Genomic DNA, 24,397 nt, shown 5'->3' on the forward strand with positions numbered 1-24,397 from the left:
ATCAGTAAGTGGTTTTGGCACGTAAAACCCCGTAATTGTTTTTAACAACAGTACCTACAAACCAAATAGGCGCACAAAGCATGATCGATAAACAAAGTATGAAGAATCAATACAAAGGTACAGAATGCGAAAAGAATTGTCAATTATTATGAAGCGAGAGAGAGAGAGAGAGAATAATGCAGAGAAAGGCAGGGAGGTTAACCAGAGGTAGTTCAGATTGGCTACCCTGCGCAGAGGGAAGGGTTAAGGGGGATAAAAAGAGAAACAGAGTGGAAGGGGGAGATAGAAAGAAAGGGAGACAAGCACGAACAAAGCGCGTACACTACAGAGCGGTAGGGGGCGGCATTCTTAGAGTCTGTCGTGAAGCCCCGTAGACCGCAAGAACCTTAATAGCGCGAGTAAGGCCTTCAACGCGGATGTTCATTCGGAGAATCGGCCTAAAGCTTTTAGTTCTGAAAGTGGACGATTGTCCAACTGGTCCCGTACTCTGCACATCACTTGTCTCTCAGCATTGTATCGCGGGCAGACACAGAAAATGTGTACGAGCGTCTCGACGATGTTACATGTGTCGCACGTGGGGCTGTGGGCCATTCCTATGAGGAAAGCATAGGCGTTTGTAAAGGCAACGCTTAGCCACAGATGGTAGAGCATGGTCTGTTCACGTCGTGGGAATCCAGGCGGGAGGTGCATCCGTATGTCCGGAGACAAGGAACGCAACCGACAAATGGTGAAAACATTTGAGTCCCACAGGGGCAAAGATTGTTTCCAAGAATGATAGGGCGTGCGATCACACCCGACGCTTGCACGTGGTTATTAAACTGGGAGCTCAACTAAGCGTAAGTTCTCGGTACTTCTTGCAAATCATGCCGCTCGAGCTTCCAAGCATCAAAATAAACGAGCTATCTATTATTATCAGCAGCAGCAGCCTATATTTATGTCCACTACAATATGAAGCCCTCTCCCAGCAATCTGAATTTACCGCTGTCTTGCGCTATCTGACCTCAGATTGTCAGAAAATTTTGTAATTTCAACCCACAAGCATCTTCTACTGCGCTTCTCTTCCCTTGAAACTCACTCACTAACTCTAACAGACCATTGGTTATCTGCCCTGCACCTTATATGGCATTACCAGCTTCTTTTTCTTCTTGATCCCAACTAAAATATCCACTACCCCGTTCACTCTCTAATCCAAATTGTTCTCTTGCTATCTCTTAACGCTACGCCTAACATATGTCGCTCCATCACTCGTTACGCGGAAATTAAATTATCATTCATATTTGTTACCAGGGCCCGATATGTTAATAACGGTATGTATATACGCATTAATGCCCAAATAAGACCGGTTCATTATAGCAGCTCGTGAAATATATGAATGCGCAGGAGAATATAGTTAATGGAGGACACAGCCTACTGCAATCACGAAAGTCATATCCAAAACCCCAAAACATTCGGTACGGTCACAGTGGAGCTGCTTTTTTAGCTACACAAGAATACCTCGACCCATCATCGTTAATGTCGAAAACGACGCACCCCTCTAAAAGCTTTATCATAATTCATTACCAGGTCCTTGAACATGGGGGGAGTGGAAACTGCGATGGCTCGTGAAATCACCCAGGCTATCGTTCAAAGAGGTTATAAAACGTTTTGGAGACAGTTGTGGGCTCTATTTACATAAATGTTGCTTTGTGTTTAACAGCCTGCAGGCTCAACACTTGCATAAAAATAACAGAGTCGCTTACATGGATGAGTAATCATGTACCAAATGAGATGGAGCTTCGTACGAACTTAAAATATTTAGAAGGTTTATTCTTGTCACAGAGCATGCGTTGAATAATCACGTATAATGAACCGGATTGAATTTCATTCAGCATATATAACAGATATTTGCACAAAGATGTTTCGACGTATAGCCTTAGTGGAGGGGTACTGCTCAGAAACCCGTCGATCATAAAGAGATGCACAGTAAAGACGCACACAGCAAGGTGTTATTTTTCCCTCTCGTCGCCTTTGTGAGCTTCCTCCGATCTTGCTTTGCACCACGAAAAACCAAGAAGCCCAACTAGACACTACAGCCAGAGACTAGTTTCCAGTCCAAAGGAGAATGAATACGGCATAAAACCTCGCACACAAACGGCAAATGCATGTCGAAGACATGAAAAACACGTAATAAACACAAAGAATATTACTTTAAAAATGCAATGGGCCTTCCGAACGTAGCGTTATTGCATATGAGTTCATAGGTGCGGCGGACATTTTTTACGACTATTACTGCAAGTTTCGGAAGATGAATTACCAAAAGTCATTAGCTTTTCATTACAGCTTTGGAGGTAGATATCTATATGGCAAATTTGGAGGCAGTCATAATTCAAAGCGCAACTATTTTCTTCAAATTTGAACAATCGTACCTAAATTGTTGAGATAATCATCGCCCAATTTTCCGGATCAATCTAAGAAATGTAAACTAGCGCTCGACAGGAGCTCCGAAGTAGCAGGCCCGTTATCACTACGGACGGAAATGCCGATTTCGAAAGGAACGAACAAGTTCGAGGGTGATGGTCGGGGCCGGTCGAGGCGTACACCGACATGGCAAGTTTTTCACGGGAAGCATCTGCGGCTGTGTGCGGCATCAGGTATTGCCGCAGCCTACCATCATTCGAACTTGGCCGCAGACTTCTTCACGGCACATTGCCGCATGACGTAGCAAGGTGGGCTGGATTGTTTGGAGTGAGCGTCAAAATTCGATTATGAATATCTCGAATGGGGTGCAGTTGTCAAGATTTGAAAGAACATGGATGTATGGAAATGTTTGCCATATAAATACCAGGCTCCAAGGTTCTCACAACAAGTTAATAAACACATTTTTTTTATTGTGAGTTCAAAGTTGCATTAATAGTGGTAAAGTTGGCAAGTCTTGCGTAGGAACTCCTTCACAAAATGCCCCTTTCGATGCGCTCATGGGCTTATAAAGAAATTATGTAGTCGAAGTAACTCCCAGTATTAGTATACGTGAATGTAACAAAACCCTACCAGGGCATAGCCAAGCTAAACTGACCTGCATGACCAGGCCACCTTGCACCGCGACGCTTGAGTTCCTCTGGTGTGCGTAACGCGCAGTGCGCATATGCACGCGTCCTATATTACGCGATGGTACGGTCACCCTCCTAAAGCCCCTCCAGGGGTGTGTCCGACATGGCCGTTGAGAAAACGAAAGCGTGATTCAGAGGACAAATGCCAACGCTCACACGGGCAAGGCATGCGTCCTAAGCGGCTATCTGCATCGGACGGACTCAAGCGGCGAAAAGCAATAGGCAGCGGCATAGGGGGCGGCAGTCGGGGATATTTCTGCTACGCAATCGCACAGGCAGATCACGTGAGCTTCCTACAAAAAAAATTACTTGGAGCTCGGGCACTGCGGGCGTTGAGCTGCTGTATATGGAAATCACGGTTAGCGGTACATGAATTTGTCTGACCTTGTTGGTCGCATTTTGCAGCATTTTGTCGGCTCTTTTTAGTGTGCTTTACCTGCGTTTCTTGGTATAAATTTTAAAGAAATCCTAGCTTCCTATGCAATCCTAGGCGTCGGCGTTTGTGAACCTAGGATTACATTGGGCAAACCTTTATTTAAGTTTGTCCAATCCCATCCAAGGTTCGCAAACGCCGACACCAATGAGACTCAGCGCTCATGTGGAACTCATTCGAACTGTTGGATTTACAACGCAATATCTTGTTGAAGGCAATCGATTTTGGAAACTGACAAAGCGGTCGAAGTCGGAACGACAAAGTTTAAGCAAATCGATGAACTAACCATCATTCCTATGCTGGCTGAACTGCAATGCTTTCAGCTCTCACAGACTGGCGACGTTGTTCCCAATAGTATAATTTTTTGTAGCAAACCCTGCAGGCCACGAGTTTTGTTTATGACAGTAGATAAATACTATTGCAGGTCCAAACCACACTAAATGTAAATAAAACGTACTCACGTTCTTTCGTGAAGTAGTGTCGAAGTGATTGGACGAAAATAAGAATGGTTCAAATAAAACGCGTGCTAGTTCGTTTAATTGAAACGATAGACATCACTTCAGTGAAACGCAACACAAAAGTACACCATTGCGTTATTTAGTGTCTGCTACCCACATTGATTGAGACTATGTCTGCACTACAGTTGACGCAACTGCACTTTTGACGTGATTGTGAACGGCCGTTAAGACACAATTGCCATGGAACGTCTCAACCGCGCCTACATTGAAGCACCCGCACCACCGGCTCCACCAATGTGCGACGCAACACTGCTGCATCCTTCACCGCCACCTCCGCACGTGACACCCAAGACCACCGCCAAGACACGCCGCGTCATGTGGACTTTCTATCGTTCGTCTAACTTTCCTGCTCTCTAAGGAGGGAGCCCTCTGTAGCGGCAGCAGCATCGGCGTCGCATGAGAGTTATGTAGACGCTCGCGTCTACACGAGGCACGAGCGGTTGCCACGCTCCCGCACGGGATAGCGTTCCGAAAGATTATTAAAAGGGATGCTACGCTAAGAGAAGGAGTGTCGGTTTTTCCTCTCCTGCGAGAGCCCGAGACGTTACCCGTCTACGAGGTCGCTCGTCGCCACAGATTCAGTGAAGAGCAGAACATACCCTGTGGCATATACCCAGCCACACATGTTGGCGTCAGGCACATCCAATATGGCTCCTTATCAGACCATGTAACGGACACTGCCAGAGACCCAAGTTGGCAGCAAAGCGGTTAGAATAACACTTAGCTAGTGAGCCAAGCCGGCGTAAAAGACTTTCACTGAACAGCGGCACAAAGTTTGTGTCCCATAAACAGTGGCACATCACCAATGACCCAATTTGTAAAGATGTTTGCTGAAGCGTTGCGCAGACCCAGTTGCCCATATTCAATGGTCACAATTTACATCAAATAGGTTGAATGAAGTATGGCGCATACCTAGTTTCACATACGCAGCGACATATGTGCTGGGCCTTGAAAGGTTCATTTAAGAGTGCCACATAGGCACCGGCGCATACCCTTCAACCCAGGTTGGCATGAAACGCTCTAAAACGGTTGACGCCTCTAAAAGAATCACGCTGAAAGCATCGATGATGAGTAGTTATTATGTGAATATGTTTGTTATCCCACTCAATGGTCTGTGGATGACTGAAATGCAACAGGTGTACCCGCAAGCTTCTGAACACATCCTGCTTAAAGAGATGCTTTAGCACGGGCGCAGCTCCGATGACGCTTATTTCAAGTACACGTAAAACTCAAATTCATTTCCGAGATAAGCCATGGGCGAATTAAATAAAATATGGTGCATCTGAGAGAGAAAGATAGGTTCTAGTGACTGTTGAAAGAGGAATGTTTATGATAGACCTGAGTATTACGAAAAGTGCAGAACATTGGTAAGTCTCAAAAAAAAAGAAACAGAAGCACGACGTTTATAAATCCGCAACCCCGCAGCAAGAGCACACAACTCAGTTCTGTCAACCGAATCAATTAGAGAATTTAAAGCGGATAAATTGGGTATCTCAATTTATATCTTACGTGATTTTGTTACATTGTTAACATGGGTTTAGCAAAAGCCTTACTGACATATTAGCGGTCTATATTATAGCCATGTATAACAAATATATTTTGTACACTTCAGATCTCTTATCAAATGCAATTCACAGAATTGTGGTATCGCTTTTCGTCCAAAGTTGTAAACATGAGTGTTCCGTTTACTGGGCGTTTGCGATCTTGAGCAATATTTATTAAAAGAAATTGATGACCGAAGCAGAAAATTTGCTACTAACAGTCACAATTAGTTTTCGTGCAACAAGCCTCATCAAATTTCGTGAGGTGGTTGTAGAGAAAACAATTCCTCTTCTCCCATGTATTTAGATAGCTCTCGAGCTAAGGATTCCTCTTACAGCTTTATTGATGTTTTGATGAGATTCATCAATTTGTTGTGAAATATTCTAAAAGAGTAGAGGAAATGTTTTTTCGGGGAGCAATGAATGATGTCAATTTATTGCTTCTTAGGTTACCTATATTGACTATACACCTGGAATAATAGCCCATCAGCCACACAACACTGAAACCTTAACACAATGCTTCTGTTAGAAATTCTTAGCGTAAGAATGATTGCTGACTTGGAACACGACACACCTTCACTTACCTTAAGCTCGGCTACCAAGTTTTTTTATACTCGATGCCATAAGCTGCATCCTCGTCAGAACTGACATAGAAGTCGTCCTCGTCAGAAGACTCAGTGGTGTCCTCGACACCCCTAAGTCATACTCAGTGCCCTAGAGTTCGTTGCAGTTGCAGCTTTTACTAAAGCCAGTCTGAATAATCTCTAGACTTGCCTTCTGGTGGGTACCACGGAAAAACTCCGTTAGCTCGGTAATTTTGCTAACCTTGTTCATGAATATACGAGTAGGTCAAGATTCTTAGGTTAGTAATATGGTCGATGGCGCCCTCAGGGTAGCATAAAAAAAGAAAAAACGTAGCTTTATGTTCAAGTAAATGCGGTACTCTGAGCTGCCAGCGAGAATTTATTTCTTTGCGCATAAAGAAAATTTTGCGTGGCCACATAACCGTTGCTGAACCCTTTCGGCGTGAATACATCACTCTGCGAAATCTTCATTGAGCACTCGTTTTGGTGGCTCTTCGAACGCCGCTTTCACGCTGGGAAAGTTACGGACGAGCCGGCCACAAGCTAAGCAATGGGAAGCGAGCCAATCGGAGACGCCGGCACCATCCTGCTCACCCTGTCATCTACTTTCACTGCGCTACCTCGGCCCCAACGAAAGCGCCTCGTCTCCTACGCGCTCTTTATCTCTATTTTGAGTCATATCATATAGGATAACCAGTTGCGGCAGGTAATACTATCCGCTTTGTAACCAAACAAGTCACTCCTGCCAAGGAGGACAGCGTTTGAATGAACTGTTAAAACAATAGCAGGAGTAACCGCGCGTGCTTGGGTCGGCGGTTACATGAGCATATGACGTCTGTGTATGGGAATAAAGTCCTAGTGGAAACATTTTAGGTTATAGCGACACTGTTCCGCTAGTAAGACCTACAAGGCCCAAGCTGGGGTGTTCGCAGAGCCGGCAACCACGTATACCTCGTGCGAGGTGGAAACCTTGAGTCGTGGATGGAGGGGATGGGGGGGGGGGTCGTGAGTGCGATGCTCGCACACAAGAGTGTCAGCGCGTGATGTGGAATGCAATGCAATGAACATTTTCTGACGTCTACTTGGGTCACTGAAATTGTCACAACATCACACCTACACGGTTACGTTCCCGCGACGCGGTTTTTGCTTGCAAATGGGGGTTGGAGTAAAGCAAAATGAAATTATGGGGATTTACGTGCCGAAACCACTTTCTGATTATGAGGCACGCCGTGGTGGAGGACTCCGGAAATTTAGACCAGCTTGGTTTCCTTAACGTACACCTGAATCTAAGTACAGGGGTGTTTTCGCAGTTCGCCCTCACCGAAATGCGGCCGCCATGGCCGGGATTCGAACCTGCGACCTTCTGCTCAGCAGCCTAACACCATAGCCACTGAGCAACCACGGCGGGTGAGGGTCGGAATCGTTGTGGTTTTCTCCTCTCTCTAAAAGCGCGTTCTTGTGAAATCTGACCTTCAACACGGCGTTTGAGCTCTTTAAAGGCACGCATTGAGGATATTGAGCTAAGAGGCCTTCGCTGCCACCGATTTGGTGGAAAAAGACTGCTCTAATTTTCTCGTTATTCATATAATGACAAAGTGTTTTTCACAAGACTACAAAGTTTGCCAGGGTGACTGCAGTTGTTACGAGAGATAACATGTAGGCTTGTGCATGCATTATTTGGCTCCAATAGCGCTGCCCGCATGGTTTCTCCTTTTCTGAGTGAGAACTCGGACACCACTTTGAAAACGCGCTGTGCATACAATACATCGTTTCTTGTCTGTGTCATCGTCCTGGTGGAATTGCGCCGTGATTGTGACTCGGTTTTCGCATCGTCCCTTGTTTAAATAAACTTTTTCTAAGCACGGTGGGATGAATAATACATTGACGAAGTGTTTGTCACAAGACTACAACGATTGCCAGGCTGTGCTGGTTAGGGGCGATAGCATGTAGGTTCGTACGTGTCATTTTTGGCTTCAACAGGAGCCACGACCTATTTACATTTTTGCGTACGGCGGGAACGCATGCTTCTCTTATGCAGACGCAAGCTCCTGTGGAGTACCGCTCTGTTGACCGGAATGACCGGTTCTAGTGTGAGCTGTTGGGCCGCGCAACCTTTACAATGAAGTGACGTGTATAACGAAGAGTTTCGGATGCCGCAAGCACTTTGTTACAAAGGCGTTCGACTGTATTACCCTTCTTTGACACGAGTGGTACGAATACGTCGCGTCCCACATAACACGAGCTAAAGCACTTAAGTGCGTGCGCTCTAGCTTCCATTCGGCTACTAGAATTAATGAGTTTCTCCCTCGCGTCTGGACGGGGAGCGTGTCGGTTTGCACCATTCTCGTCTCGTGGCAGCTAACGCTTTGGAGCACTGTGTTAAACTGCACCCCCGCCTTCGGGGCAGCTTTCATTCCCCAGTCCTTTCCTCGCCTTGCGCTCCGAAGGTGCTGCGCCATATTGTACAACCTTCCGGATTATACCAGGTTGTATCGTACCTTTCTGGAGTGAAACAAGATTGCCGATGATTAAGACTCTCTCTAATTATGATGCGAATCCCTACTCGTGTTCATTTGGCGATGTATTGGCTGGCGTGGACAATCTGTCTCGTGCGACCCCTTGCAATCGGAGCAAAGTGTGGCGCGATTGCCTCGCTGATCGAGAAATCGCGAGAGGCAGTGTGTGGGTGAAGAGTTGGAGCGATTCACAGCAGTCGCCGCAGACAGACGCCGTAGCCGCTCATGCAATGCTTTGCTTCCATATATGGTGTCGGTCGAGGTGCTCTCCGCATGGCATTGGTGAAACGACGACGACGCAATAGTCTGGCGCCATTTCCCAGCGGTTGTTACATCAGAGCATGTCTGTCGCCGTATCCTCCTCCTCCGCTTCCCTCCTCGCGCTCTCTTCGCTGTCGCTGTTTTTTATACCCTGCTGCTCTCCGGGTTCGCTCTTTCATACTTCGCTGTGCTCGTTCACTTTGTTACGCTTTCTCCGATAGTCAACGCAGGAACAGGCACCTAAAAGCTGCGCGTTAAAATTATGAAAAAAAAAATTCACCAGTACTTCCACTCTGTGGAGAAAGACGAGCAGCGAAGATGTCGTGCGTTCTACTTCAATCGACGCATCTATGTATGTATGTACATTATTATTATTATTATTATTATTATTATTATTATTATTATTATTATTATTAAAGGACACAGACCACGAATGGATATTTTGAGTGTAGAATAATTTGTTCTTATTCTTTTGTTAAGTAGACACGTGTGCAAGTACCACAGCATAGCAGACAGGAATTCCACAATATGTACAAATTCACTGTGAACTACCTAATTAAGAGAAGTAGATAGAACTCAGCGTAATCTGAGAGTCGTCTAAGCGGTTAATATTCATGCAATTCGTTTCGGGATAGTTCCGATAAAACAAGGGTTACAGCCGTTTTCTGCGACCATACTCCCTCCTTAGATGGCCACGTATTAACAGCAGAGGGGAATTCTGTAAAGCTTGCAGCTGCACTGTTAACTAAGCGATTAAGGCAAGTAAATGAAACTCGGCGAAATGATAGAGTCGGTATAGCGGTCAAATTAGGCATATTTCTTTTCAATATACCAACATTATATTGAGGGCTATTGAGAAACTGGAGACGAAAATTCTTTCGTGCCGACGTGACCCTTGGACTGGCGGACATCGACCACTGACGAAGGGTACACTATATAGAGCTTCGCTGTAAAAGGAGCCGTAGGTCTCCTTTTCTGTTTCTTGAGCTGCTTCGACGCTCGCACATATGTCGGTAAGTTCGCTTTCACTGTCCGTTGCAGTTACTTTAATATTTGCGATTCTTCGTCATTCTTATAGTCTTAGGAACTAGCCCAATCTTCAGTCATGGTCCATTTGACGCAGCTTGCTGCAATGAGAGCCATCTGTGGCGACGAGTGCGAACATGCCGGTGCCTTTACGATCGGCGTCAATGCACAGCAAACATGCATGCGCCGGACGCAACTACAGTTGGGAAGAGCGAGGAAGGAAAATGTGCCTTAAATTGTTCCTCCGATTGTCAAAAGCTGGTCGCACAGCATCAAGAAAGGAAAGAAGCTTTGATTCCACAGACCGGCCATGAAGAAAGGCATGTTGGTATATACTAATCTTATGCTTAAAGAAAATCGACAGATGTGCAAACGCAACTTTTCAAACAATTTTGCAAGCGGACACAAGAGGGACACGAGGTCATAATTTGAATGTTATTTATGCTGCCACTTTCATGAACTGGCACGTCTATGCATTCTTCCAACAAGAAGAAAGGGCACTTGTACGCAAGGAAGATTATGGATGTGCGTAAAGAGAGGAACAAAAACAGAAGAGCCTATGTTAGAAAAAAAATTGGTATGTGGGTGTAAGCAAGAGAAGGCTTCGGTTTCAACTTACTTACGACCACCGCAATATCGTCTTCTGAAAAACATGAAATGTTCAAATGGTCACTGCAGATGTGCTGCGAGTCCCCAGAGCTAATAATATACGTTGTATTCAGCGAAAAAACGCTAAAAAGAATGTTCAGCAAATTCGTTGGCGATACTGTGTTGATTTGAGGAATTCAGCGAGATGGATGATTTATGACATTAACCTCAGCTCACTCCGAACTGTAATCTTTTAACATAGGTCTAGAAACGTTGGGATCGCATTTTACCTGCTTCAGGAAAAACTTAACGCATGCATCACTGTCGCTACGTAGTGATGATTTACGATGTAAGCCATGCAATTCCTCAGAAAACCATGTAGCATAGCGAGCAGGACAAAACTATCTTCGGGTATTGAAGGCTGCCAAATCAAATTCTACATCATCAGTAAGTATGCCACCCGGTTTGTTGACATCTGTAGCACGGTACCATCCAGACCAGTCGGAATCACTGAAATATTGGTAAATACCTAGGTAGTCACCGTTGGGAAAAACAAATGAGCGAACAGGTTCGCTCAACACATGAATCACCTCTAAAAAAATTGCGTATTCGAGCGGAACATGCCAGTGGTCAAAAGGAATCAAACAGCTAACAGCAACAGAAATCTCAGCAAGGCCGATATTAGCCATAATCCGATCCATAACACTGCCAGCTGAGTTTGGAACCGCGTTAAACTGCGTTAATCGAAGAAATTCCATAGAGAAGAACAGCGAACTAACGCGAGAGGATGACAAAGATACGGATGTTGCGTGAGGAAACCCCAACCATAGATGGAACATTGAAATCAAGAGCCACGAGGACATTATATTTTGCAACATCAATACCTTCAGATAATATTGCTACGGGGTCGTATTCCCACTGACGAAGAGCCGCGCAGGAAGAAGACGAAGACGATGATTGGAAGCTAGCGCGGGCTGTTGCCTCTTGGTCAACTGCGGCGTATTGCCTTGTAAATATACTTGTAAATAGCTTTTCGTCGGTGTCTTCCTACGTAACATATTTGGTGGAGGTGGACGTTCCCTGTACCTCGTCACGGAGCTTCGCAGTGGACGGTCCGTCGAGCCTACCTTCATGGCTCCCGGCGACGCCAACCCGACTCCACCGGCTCCGACACCTGCTGCCACTTCGACGACCTACATCACCCTCTCCGCTCCCCGTGATCCTGGCGTATTCTCGGCAATAGATGGGGAAGACGTCGAGGACTGGATCAGCCTTTACGAACACGTCAGCCGCAATAACCGGTGGGACCCAACTATCATGCTCGCCAACGTTGTCTTTTACCTCGGTGGCACACCTCGAGTTTGGTATCGGACGCACGAAGATGAGCTGACCAGTTGGGATTCGCTTAAGCAAAAGCTTCGAGACTTGTTCGGCAACCCCTACGGTCACCAACTTGCCGCGCAGAAGGCGCTTTCCGGTCGTGTGCAGACGTCAACGGAGCCCTACGTCACGTACATTCAGGACGTCTTGGCTCTATGCCGCAAAGTTGACGCACAAATGACTGAGTCCGACAAGGTCTCCCACATCCTCAAAGGCATTGCCGATGACGCCTTCAACTTGCTCGTGTTTAACAACGTCGCGACGGTGGATGCAGTTATAAAAGAGTGCCGCCGCCTGGAATTCGCTAAAAGCCGACGTATCGACCAACAGTTTGCCCGTCTGCCCAACACCCCAGCGACATCTTCCTGTGCAGACGCTCCTCGTCCCAACAACACTGGCGATGTTACCAGGATTGTCCGGCGTGAGATCGAGGCCGCCTATCCGGCTGCATTCGAATCCAGCCCCCCCAATGCACCTGCAGTCACTGTTTCCCTGATCCAGGCAATTGTCCGCCAGGAGTTCGCCAACATGGGTATTCACACCATCTGCTCGGCCCATCGCCCTGATCCCCACCCGGCATCTTCGATTCCACCCCGTCCCGCCCCTTCTTATTCTCCACGTTTCCGCAACCCCTCTGAATGGCGCACTGCCGACGACAAGCCAATTTGTTTTCACTGCCATCGAATTGGGCACATTTCTCGGCACTGCCGCAGTCGCTGGAGTTCCCTGAACCAGTCTACATATACTGCCTACTCTCGCCCCCCAGGTGGCCTTTCTCGTCCCTATGCTGCCCGCTCCGATACTGCCGCCACCGATTCTCCTGCGCCGAACCGACCCTATTCTCGTTCGCCTTCGCCCCAACGACGACAATCTCGCTCTCCCCAGCCCCGTCGTTCCTATTCGCCGACTCCCTTCGGACGCCGCTCCCAGCCGGAATACTAGCCGCTGCAGCGCCTCGAGGTGACGCTGCATTGCTCCCTACGCCGCCAAATCCTCTCCTGACGTTGCCCACCCATCTGAACCTTCTTGACGTGCAAGTCGACGGTGTTCCTGTATCAACTCTCACAGACACTGGGGCGCATTTGTCGGTAATGAGCGCGGATCTTCGTAACCGGCTGAGGAAAATAATCACGCCCGCCACGACGCCTGTTGTCCGTGTCGCCGATGGCGGCACAGCCCCCGTAATTGGTATGTGTGCCGCCCGCGTCTCCTTCGCCGATCGCTCCACTACCGTGCTATTCACAGTCATCGCTCACTGTCCCCACGACATCATCCTCGGCCTCGACTTCCTCTCCGCACATTCTGCTCTCATCGATTGCTCCGCCAGTACTCTCCGCCTCAACCTGCCTGTTCTGGATCCCGCTGAAGAACACCTTCCTCGCCTCAGTTCCGTCGACTTCGTTCGCTTGCCACCTTCGGCACTGACTTACGTTGACTTCGTGTCATCCCCGCCAGTGCCCGACGGTCACTACTTCGCGGCTACTATGCAAGACGTCCTCCTTACACACGGGATCACACTACCTCATACTATTTTATCTATTACGGCGAATTGCGTCTGTCTGCCAGTGGTCAATTTTGCCTTGACGACACAAGTGCTGCCACGCGGGATGTCTCTGGCCCAACTTTGCTCATTCGAGGATCACTCTGTAGCATCGATTTCAATAGACGACAATTCAACCGATCCTCCTCTACCATCGCAGTCGGCGACTTGTACCATCGCCAACTTACAGAAAATGATTGCACCCGACATGCCGTCCGACCACGCTCGTGCGCTCTACCGCGTTCTCATTTCCTACCAAGATATTTTTGACTTCAACGATCGTCCTTTGGCCCAAACAACAGTTGTTAAACATCGCATTAATACCGGAGATGCCCCTCCTATTCATCGCCGCCCGTATCGAGTATCACCGGCTGAGCGTCAAGTGATTCACACCGAAGTTCGCAAAATGCTTGCCAAGAACATTATTGAACCGTCATGTAGTCCATGGGCGTCACCGGTTGTGCTGGTAAAAAATAAGGATGGCTCATGGCGCTTTTGCGTGGATTATCGGCACCTTAACAGGGTTACCAAAAAGGACATGTATCCCCTACCTCGGATTGATGACGCCCTTGACTGCCTCCACGGTGCTCGCTATTTCTCCTCTATTGACCTTCGCTCCGGCTATTGGCAGATTGCCGTGGACGATCTCGACCGCGAGAAGACTGCCTTTGTAACACCCGACGGTCTTTATCAATTCAAGGTGATGCCGTTCGGCCTATGTAACGGTCCTGCCAATTTTGAACGCATGATGGACTCCCTTCTTCACGGTTTCAAATGGTCCACGTGCCTATGCTACTTAGACGACGTTATAGTATTCTCCCCAACATTCGCTACGCTACGTAACAATATGCTAAGAAAACTGCAAGTTACTCATGTTAGGAGTGGTCAGCTGCGCAGAGCAGCCCATTGTTGCCACATTTAACAGGAAATTCAACACACACAGTCTACGGCACAATCTCAAGGTCCGCACGCCACTTAACGCTAAGATTCTTCAGCATGGCAATCAGCACGCCACCGCGGTATTGTACAGGTGCATCACACACGCGTTCGCATCTATGAACTGTTTATTCCGGTAAAAAGTAATTCTTTGGCAGTAAGTCGTTGCAAAGCCAAGTTTAAGTTAAGGATATAACACGGTACGAACAAGCTGGCACGTTCTCGTCCAAATAGAAGGATTTCTTGCGTAGACAACGAACGTATTGGTCAAAAACGGAGCATTTTATTAGTGAGGTTACAAAAGAAAACTCTGTTATTTTGTCGCCGGCGTCCCTGGATGCATCATGCCCGCCATAGAAAGCCCTGAACAGGCAATCCTTCCACCAAATGTCTACAGAGTATATTTTTTGGGGGGAAGACGTTCTTGTTCGCTGTGAAACGCAAGGAAACGTAACTCTCGTGCATCGCTTCGAGCTTTTGGCAGTCAACTTTGTTACAATAAACAACCGTTTTTCAGCGTATTACGGATCTCCTCGCAAGTTGTCGAAGGGGCCAAGAGGGAGACAAAATGCGGACGCCTTCCCGGCACATAAGCTAGTGTGACAGTTCCGGCCCACAGCGCCCGCTTCGCCTTCGTCTTGGGCCGGAACTGCGTAGTTTGTAGGGCCTTGACGCACGTTTGCCTCCCGCGATGGTCCACCCACAGGCGCGGGTGCCGAATTGACGCTGGCCTGTTCATATACTGACGCGAGGTTGGTGCGTATAGGACGGGTTGACTTGCAGCGCGTGACTAAAGGGACGTCGACAAAAGCGCCAATGGAAGCCACACGTTTACGTCACGATGTTGCTGCGCGCACTTATGCAATAGTGCTGCGGTCCGGACCAGTCTAACAGTAGATTAAGCAGTTATGTCCGTTTGATCTATTAGCAAAAGGAAAAAAAAAAGGTATTGGAGGTTTCTTTGGGCGGAGGTGAGAACCCATTGCTGGTTTTGTCCACACAGGAGCACACGTTTTTTTTTGTTGTTAAACTGTTGCATGCTCAATAGGGCACCCTGTATGGACACCAGTTTTACCGTTTTCATGCTGCCGTGGTGGCGAAGAAGTATGCCGTCACTGCAGACGCTGAACAACATGGCTCCCGTTACTATGTTCCTCGACGCCCATAATACAGCGTTCAGATGCAGCTGCACTGACATTAGTTCGGCGCGAAATTTTAGAAGGTTCTTTCTCTGAAACCGTTTGAACTTGTAGCAACGAAGATTAAGCGGCAATGAACTGCTAAGCTTAACCTTTTGCTCGAGTGAAGCTGTGTTCACAGTTACAAAAAGCTAAGCGGAGTGCTAGCGATGGCAACGCTATCCGCTTGCTGGACCGAGTTCCAGGTCGTCCACTTTGTCCAAGTCTATCTGTGACTTTGGGCCCTACCGACACAAGACTATTCTGATCTCCCGACGTCAAATTTATGTAACCACCGACGCAGTCATTGGGTGGTAATCGGCAGCCTTGTTTGAAAAGCCCAATCAAACGCGCTCCTCGTTTATAGGGGGTCACTTTTCTTTTTTGCATTCAAATTGAATAGAATTACTGTTACGTTATGCGACGCCGTACCGAAAGGATCAGACAAGTTCCGGGTGAACGGCGTGTATTAACCCATGCTTGTGGGTTGAGGCTCGGGCAAAAAAAGAGGGCCCCTAGCAAGGGGCGTTCTGCTTTGAACACTTAGTGGCGCATGCGCACTTCGCAGAGTGTTCTTATCAAGATGAGCGCCAGCCGACCCAACAGTTACCCACATTGAGCAGATTTCCTTATCGAATTGGCTGACAAGAGGCGAGGATCACACTCAAGAGGAGAGGGATTCGATGGGGCCGAGCCACTGTACTGAAATTCGCTAACCGGATGAAGAGGATAGTGCCGGTGTCTGCGATTGGTGCGCTTTCCCTTACTGAGCTTGCAGTGGCTGGTCAAAAATCGCGGCGGCATGCAACGGAATCTTATAAACGACGCTAAAACGGATCCTAAACAAAGAAGAGATGGCAGAAAGAGGTCATAAACGCGCCGAAAGTGCTCGCAAACGTAACACAGCTACGAAGGAAGTTTTATTACACTCAAATAAACCCATCTTCTCCGGCTGGTGCGAGTAGCCAATGCCTGAGGAAACGGCGGCAGCGGTCTTTTATTCCTTTCGGAACGGGGCAGCCTGCGACTATTCAGAAGAAAATTCAGTTTTGTTCGGCATATTAATGCATCTTTAAAGCGTACACGTCACCTTGACGTGGAACGTTTTTGCGGTTTTATGACGCCGTGTGACAGGCAGGCGAAGTGGGTGCAGCCCAAAAACTTTTGACGAGCAACCGAGGGCTAATGGCGAAAAGGCGTCGCATTAGAAATAAGAATTTTTCTTTTGTTTGGTCAAAGCATGCATAATCAGTGTGTACACGTCATATCAGACGGGGAGCTGTGGCGGTTTCATGACGTCGCCTGACAGACAGGTGAAGTGGGGGAGGTGCAAAATGTTTTTGACCAATCGCGGAGGGTTGATTGCAGTAATGGAATAGAAAAGTTTGGAATAGTGTTGCGTTATAGCCCCTCTGGTTCTGCTCTACTGCCTCATATAGGAGAATGCCCTTATAACTAAATTCGCTATACAGGTCACTTTATTGTAAAGGGCGCGCACCGCACCACTTACAATGGAACTTGGAAACGATATTCTCTTCGTTATACATGCTATTTCGTTGTAGAGCCGTTTGTTGTAGAGGCACTCAAATGTAGTGCGCTGCACTAGAGCACTGCCACCAGCCTGATTTTATTTACTTTATTGTTCCAATCAAGCATTTCAGGAACAGTAAATTCAATCAGATCTGTTATAGACTCGGCGGAATGGCTGTGTTCGAGATCATTGGAGAACATGTTCCACTTCTTTAATGCCCTCGGAAATAAAATTAATGAGTCATATTACGACAAAAGTTTGTGTTCTTTGAGGTGTTAGGTATCTTCGAGTCGAGTACTTCTTTTGATGGACGAGGAGAAACAGCTACTACTGCTGATTTGTAAGGCGCACAGGCGGCCATTCCAGACGTCCTAGCCACGTGCGCGCCCCAGTTTTGTATATCAGCGTCGCCATTGTCGAGTCGGGCCAGCCGACGCGCATTTGGGAGGAAGACTGCGAAGTGCCCGCTCTGCACCCCAATGTCGATAGATCCGTCACCTGACACCTCTCAGGCGAAGCTACCGAGCTCGGTTTGGCATCAAACACGGTTAGCGTGTTTGTGGCCGATTTAACTGCTGTGAAACTGCCCTAATAACGGTTAATGGTAACCGCCGCCACGGTGACCGAGGTTAGCCGCCTAACCATCGCTTCTCCATCTCTGTAGTCGGGCTAATCGCGGTTAGCGATGTCGTTAGGGATACCCTTGTAACAAGGGTATCATGATGAAGAATGGAAAAAGAGCGAGTACCTCTTCCGAACCATGTCAACGCTGAACCGAGGTTGAGAGTACAAACGCATGGAATGGTTAAAAATAGAGCAGTGATATTCGCGCGTAAACCCGACTTTGGTGCTATGTTATTGAAGCTTATAAAGTAAGCCTCTCTGCTACGAGCGATATATAACCGTTGGCTTCTAAAAATGCTTATATCGGCAGTTTGGAGAGCTGGAGTTTACAGGAAAACTTAGGGAAACCTTGTGGCTTTGCTGTTTCCTAAACGAGAGCCCTACCATGGCATACGTAACTGTGCGGCTCCATACGCAGCGGAAGGTACTACGCCTACGGCCGTGGCACTTTATCGCCACATATAACAGGTATGTCCTGATGCAGACATTCTCAAAAACCATTTTGTAGATATTATATCAGCCTTACTGCTTCCTGTAGTTCCCATTGCGCGCCGCCAACGTTCCGTTAAGGTTTCGTGGGATGCAATAATGGCGTCATTTCTGCCACGCCAGCTACGCGACTTCATGTGGCGTCTAGGTTGGCAAGTGCTTCCAAATCGGGGCAAGTTAGAGCGATGGGGCGTAGTCCCATCTTCGCTGTGTCCAAATCGCCCTTTCAGGAATCCAATGAAAATGTGCTGCTAGAATGCGTCGTTGCCAGGGTATTTTGGAGGGCCGTGCATACTGGTTTCCGTGGCCTTGGAGTTAACCACTTTATCACATCTGGTCGCTGCTCACGTGGCCGCTTTGCGCGACTTTCAATTGCTGCGCGGCCTTTTGTCTATAACGTAACCGGTACGAAGCAGTTGCCGCGGGATATCGTCGCCCCGCTCCGTTTCGACTTCTGGGAAGGCTCCACCTTGAGCTATTGCCGTTTCTGTCAGAGGAGTTGCTCGTCCTTGGGGAGGCAGAGTTCCTTCGACAGTGGTCATGCCGTTTCCTGTCGGTGCCTGATAGACGCCTATGGCTTAATTTTCGACCAGCCTGGTTGTTGTAGCCAGGCCGCCAGAGGTGTTCACTGAATGTGTACAGAATGTAGGTGCCTGTGACTTGTGTGTGTGCGTGATCTCGTATACCTAATCATTTTTGTACATACCCATCTCATAGCAACACTTCAAAATTATGTGAAATGTCTCTGTCGCATCATCATTGTACACAATCATTTTGCACACTGTTTGCATGCACATCATTTTATATAACGCGACAATTAGTATTTGTGTAACTGTGTGTTCCGTGGGTGTATCGGGTTATGTGTTAGTGAGTGAAGACTAAGACACTTCTATAAAAACGTGCCCTGTATACAGTGTTTCGTACTTTGTATATGTCATCGACCTGGTGGAATTGTGCCGTGATTGTGACTCATTGTCCGTATCGTTGGTTGCTGAATAAAGTTTTTCTAAACACATTGCTATCCCATTTGAAATGGGGCGTCGAGAAATCGTCACCAATACTCGCGGACAACTTGGCAAAGAAGGGTACGCTATAGCGGTAATTGCGTGACTGCTATGGCGAAAGAATGTAGCACCACAATTCTAGTGGTGTTGGCTGCATGAGATATGTTAATATTAATAAGAAAAAAACATTCCTTCATTTTCGACAGGAAGCTCTTTGAAGAAGCACAAAGCATACACTTGGCGTATATTTAAACTTTTATTACTTTGTACTTTGCAATTTCGAGTTCTTAAACGTGTGAGAATGACGCACCTTTTACGGGCACCTCAACAACAAAATAGCGTCTCAGTCTTCAGGCGAGCCTTCGTCACCTTCTGGTTCTTCCGTCGTCTCGCCACAGAAGCTTGTGACGAACTTCGCTGACAAATGGCTGTCTAAGCAGACGAAGCAAATGGCACGCAACGTTTATGTTGCAACCACACGTGTCTATCCTAAGCTCACCAGCGACAGCGTGCATAAAAGAGGGAGTCAGCTGACCGGCGAGAATGTTCGTTCCCTGAGTGGGATAAGAGCAGAGGCCCTTCGAAGTCCGCTGCTGCCTCCATAGCGAACAAGACTTGACGTCAAGTGTGGAAGATGCACTGAGAAAGCTGGAAGGACAAGAATGCACATGTACGGCGGCTTCCAGCGTGGTGCAACTGAAATGCAACGGGTGTGCCAGCAAGATTCTGAACACGTCCTCTTCAAGAGCAAGCTTCAGCAGGGGTGCAACTCCGATGCCGCCTATTCAAACAGATGTAAACCACACAAATGCATTTCTTAGATAACCCCTGGACCTATTATATCATATATGGTGCATCTGAGAGAGAAAGGTAGGTCCTAGTGAGTGTTGGAAGCGGGATTTTTATGTCTTGATGCAGAGTTAATGCATCAAAACAAATATCGCACTTCCATCAATTGCATAAGTTAGAGAATCTAAAGAGGACAAGTTTGATATATCAATTTATATCTTACGCGATTTTGTTTCAGTGTTCGCAAGGGCTTAGCAAAGTCTTACTGGCATATCAGCGGCCTATTTGATAGCCACGTATAACAAGCCAGTGTGTACGTTTTAGATCTATCAGATGCAATTCCCAGAATTGTAGTATCGTTTTTCGTCCAATTTTGTAAACTTGACAGTTCCGTTTTCCGGGCATTTGCGATTCACAACAATATTTGTCAGAAAATTGACGTCCGAAGTAGAAAATTCGCCACTAACAGTCACACTTACGTGGAACAAACCTCACCAAATTGAGTGGAGTGGATGCAGAGAAAAGGATTCTCTGCAACCCCTAAGTATACAACTCCTAAGTATATGACGTCAGAATATTGGAATAAAGTCAGAGTGGAATGACTTTACGTTGTAGCAACCCTGTTCCGCATACTAAGCAGAGTGTTTTCTTTGCAAAGTCCCAAGCGGAGCCTTTGTCCTTTCATTTAGGCACAGGCAGAGCCAGGCGAACGCATCCATGTCACATACTACGTCCCCGTAAGTGCAGATAAGAGAAGCTTGTAAGAGCTCTAAGGCCCAATATGGGGGCGTTCGCAGAGCCTGCAACAACGTATACCTTCTGCGTGGCGGAAGCTTTTAGCCGCGATTGGCTCGTGAGTGTGATGCCTCGCACACAAGAGTGTCAGCGCGTGATCTGCCGCACTTCTCCTTGCAGTGTCCAAAACCTGGCGAGAGAGCAGAGGTATTGGTCGAATATTACATTCGTGTTCATTGCAAACTTGCGATGTTTCTGATAATTAGCCAAGTTTGTATGTTGCACAAATTACATCTTAATTTGGCATCTGACCATTGCATGTACTTTAGCAGTACCATCAGGTTTAAAGGATATGCGTCAGCTTGAAGCCCGTAGTACAAAGCAGTAATACTGAGAACCGCCAGTGAATGCGCCACCACTCTGCGCACTTGCTGCCCGACGAAACTCTTGCATAGCCAACAGCCATATTGAGCTTCACAGTCTTAGTCCGCTTCTGGTCTTGTTAGGTATAGTACCGCAATCCTCTGGAGCGGTTCCACCTTTCCTTCATTTGAGACTATTCATCGCAGCCGTCACAGCCGTAAAGGCTTGAAGATGCTAATGGGCGACAGCATCAAATGGCCCACTAAGAGAAAGGGCTGGCGTCTGTAGCAGCGAACCATCCCCTAAATTCTTATTGGCTTCGACGCCACGAGATGTCCGTGCCTCGACGGAGAAGAGGGGGCGGCACGGCAGGTGTTGCGTGAGGGGAGAGGGCAACGTCGCGACGCCACGACACTCTCACTCTCGAAGGCCTTTGTTACTCGATCGTACCGTGTCCGCGCAAGTTCTAGCCTGCGTTCTCACTTCGCGTCGGTAATTGCTATAAAGAAATTAATGCGCCTTATTCAGAATATATTGGAGAGGAAAGGCGCTCGTGGTAGTGGGTTTCGAAGCTACGACGGCACGCTCAGAGGCCCAGTCTCTTACCAACTAAACTAAACCAGCTGCTCCTAGATGACAGGCCTGTGTGCTCTGCTTTAAGACGTCATGCTACTTGGAGCAAAAATTTCCATCGACAAGCCCGGCGTGACGGAAGCGGTGACGAAAAAATCCCCACGGCTTATTCGAGAGCATCCCCATTAGCTTATATTACAGCTGGACAAGGTAGCGTGACGTCACAGAAATAAGTGCACTTGCCTTGTGCTGTCTAGGAGGCGTTGGTCAAGCGCCTCGACGCGCTCGTTGTCCGCGAAGAGATCATAACTCGAAGGACCACTCAGCGATGTGCAATTGGATATTCATTCGTTCGCATTCACAACTCGTAACAAGTGCTTCGCTGTCCACGGATTTTCTTGTTGACGCTGTCGCCGTCGAATAACTATATGGCTCGAGCCAACTATATGCACCGGGCGGCTGTCGTAAGCGACGTGTAGGCCAACAGTGCCGCGAACAGAAGTCAGTCCACTGGCATGTGGAGCAGACGACGGGGCGAAGGCTCTCACGGTGGATCCAGTGATATCGCACTGCACGTCTTAAAGCCTGGCCTACTAGAAAACGCATTTTCCTGTGTCTGCTTTTGGGAAAGGTAGCCATTTGTACGAGGCAGGCCTCGTTCGCGGTACCAGGTACAAAATAAGGTACAAAACTAGTGCAAATTGCGATTGAAGTGCACCCCGCCCACGGAGGCCGACGCGGTAAAGCTACGATGTGGAGCTCCAGCAGTTATATTCCAGATGTTATCTTGATGTGTACGTTAACATTGTTGCGCACTTAATTATGTAAATGGGGCAAGCAGTCAGGCGATGTATAAAAAATGCATAATATACATACCAGTGTTTATGTATAACGCGGCTACAGGGTGTGTGCCACTGGGTACGTGCCCCAGGAGCTTCCGTTTATCTGCTGCTCTTCAACGAACCTTTTCTGACGGTTACTTGTGTCACTGAAAGTATCACCACATCACGTTCGCACGGTGACGTTCCCTTCATGCAATTGTTCTTGCAAATGAGGGTCGGAGTACAGATTGTGGTGTTTTCCCGACTCTCAAAAAGCGCGTTCTTGCCAAATGTGACCTTCAGCATCGCGTTTATGCTATTTAAGGGCTTGCATAGGAGATATTGAGCTAAAACGCTATCGCTGCCACCGAAGTGGTACACGACAACTATTCTGAGTTTCTCGTTACTCCTACATTGACGAAGTGTTTCTCAAAAGACCACAAAGATAGCCGCAGTGACATTGGTGGTTAGGAGCAATAAGAGGTAGGCTGGTGCGTGCATTATTTGGCTCCGATGGCCATGCTAGCTAGCCCCAACTCCGTGATTTTTCATGTACGGTGGTATCGACACACAGACGCATGTTTCTCTCACGCGGACGCGAAGTCCAGTCGAGCACCGCTATGTAGAACGGAATGACCTGTTCTTGTGGGAGCGTTTGCGCTGCGCGACCTTTATTGTGAAGAGACAATGAAATGATAAAGACGTTCGACTGTATGAAACTTTTTTGGCACGACTGGCACGAATACATCGCGTCCCACATAGCAGGAGCTCTAGCTCTAGTTCTAGCTCTAGCTCTAGCTCTCAAGCTCTAGCGTCCATTCGGCTACTAGAATTAATGAGGTCCTTCCTCGCTTCACGTCCGGCAGCGTGTCGGTTTGCATCATTCTCGCCTAGTAGCAGCTAATGCTTTGAGACACTGTGTTAAACTGCTCCCCCGGCTTCGGGGCCGGCTTCCATTTCCCAGCCGTTTCCTCGTAGCTGTGCGCTACGAAGATGCCGCGAGATATTGTACCGCCTTCGGGTTCGGCCCATCTTGTATCGTATCTTTCGGGAGTAAAAACATTTGCCGACGTACACGACGCTCCCTAATTATTATGCGAAACCAGTACGCGTTTTCATTTCGCGATGTATGGGCTGGCGCGGACAATCTGTCTCGTGCGAGCCATTGCAATCGGAGCAAAGTGTGGCGCGACTGCCTCGCTGATGGAGAAATCGCGAGAGGCAGCGCGTGGGTGAAGCGCGGGCGCGATTCACAGCAGTCGCCGCAGACAGACCACCGCTCATGCAGCGCTTTGTTTCCACATATGGTATCGGTCGACGTGCTTTCCGCATGTCATCGGTGAACAGACCACGACGCCCTAGTCTGGTGCCATCTTGTAGTGGTTATCGCGCAGAGCATGTCTCTCGCCACATCCTCCTCCTCCGCTTTCCTATTCGCACTTTCTTCGCTGTTGCCGTTTTTCATGCCCTGCTGCTCTCCCAGTTCGCTCTTTCATACTTCGCTGTGCTCCTTCGCTCGGTTACGCTGACGCCGACAGCCAACGCAGGAAGGGGCACCTAAGAGCTTTGCTATAAAATTGTGGAAAACTAAAATTCACCGATCTTTCCACTCTGTGGGGAAAGAGGAGCAGCGAAGCTGCGGTGCGTTTTACTTCAATCGACGCATCCATGTATATGTTATTCTTTATCTTATTATTATAAGTATTGAAGGATACAGCCAACGAATGGAAATTTTGACTGTGGAGTAATTTGTTCTTATTCTTTTATGAAATAGTGACGTGTGCAAGTACAAACGCATAGCAGACGGGAATTCTACAATATCTACAAATTCACTGTGAACCACCTAATTGGGAAAAGGAGATGAAACTTAGCGTGGTGTTA

This window comes from Dermacentor albipictus, chromosome 9 (assembly GCF_038994185.2).
Source record: "Dermacentor albipictus isolate Rhodes 1998 colony chromosome 9, USDA_Dalb.pri_finalv2, whole genome shotgun sequence".
NCBI classification, from domain to species: Eukaryota; Metazoa; Arthropoda; class Arachnida; order Ixodida; family Ixodidae; genus Dermacentor; species Dermacentor albipictus.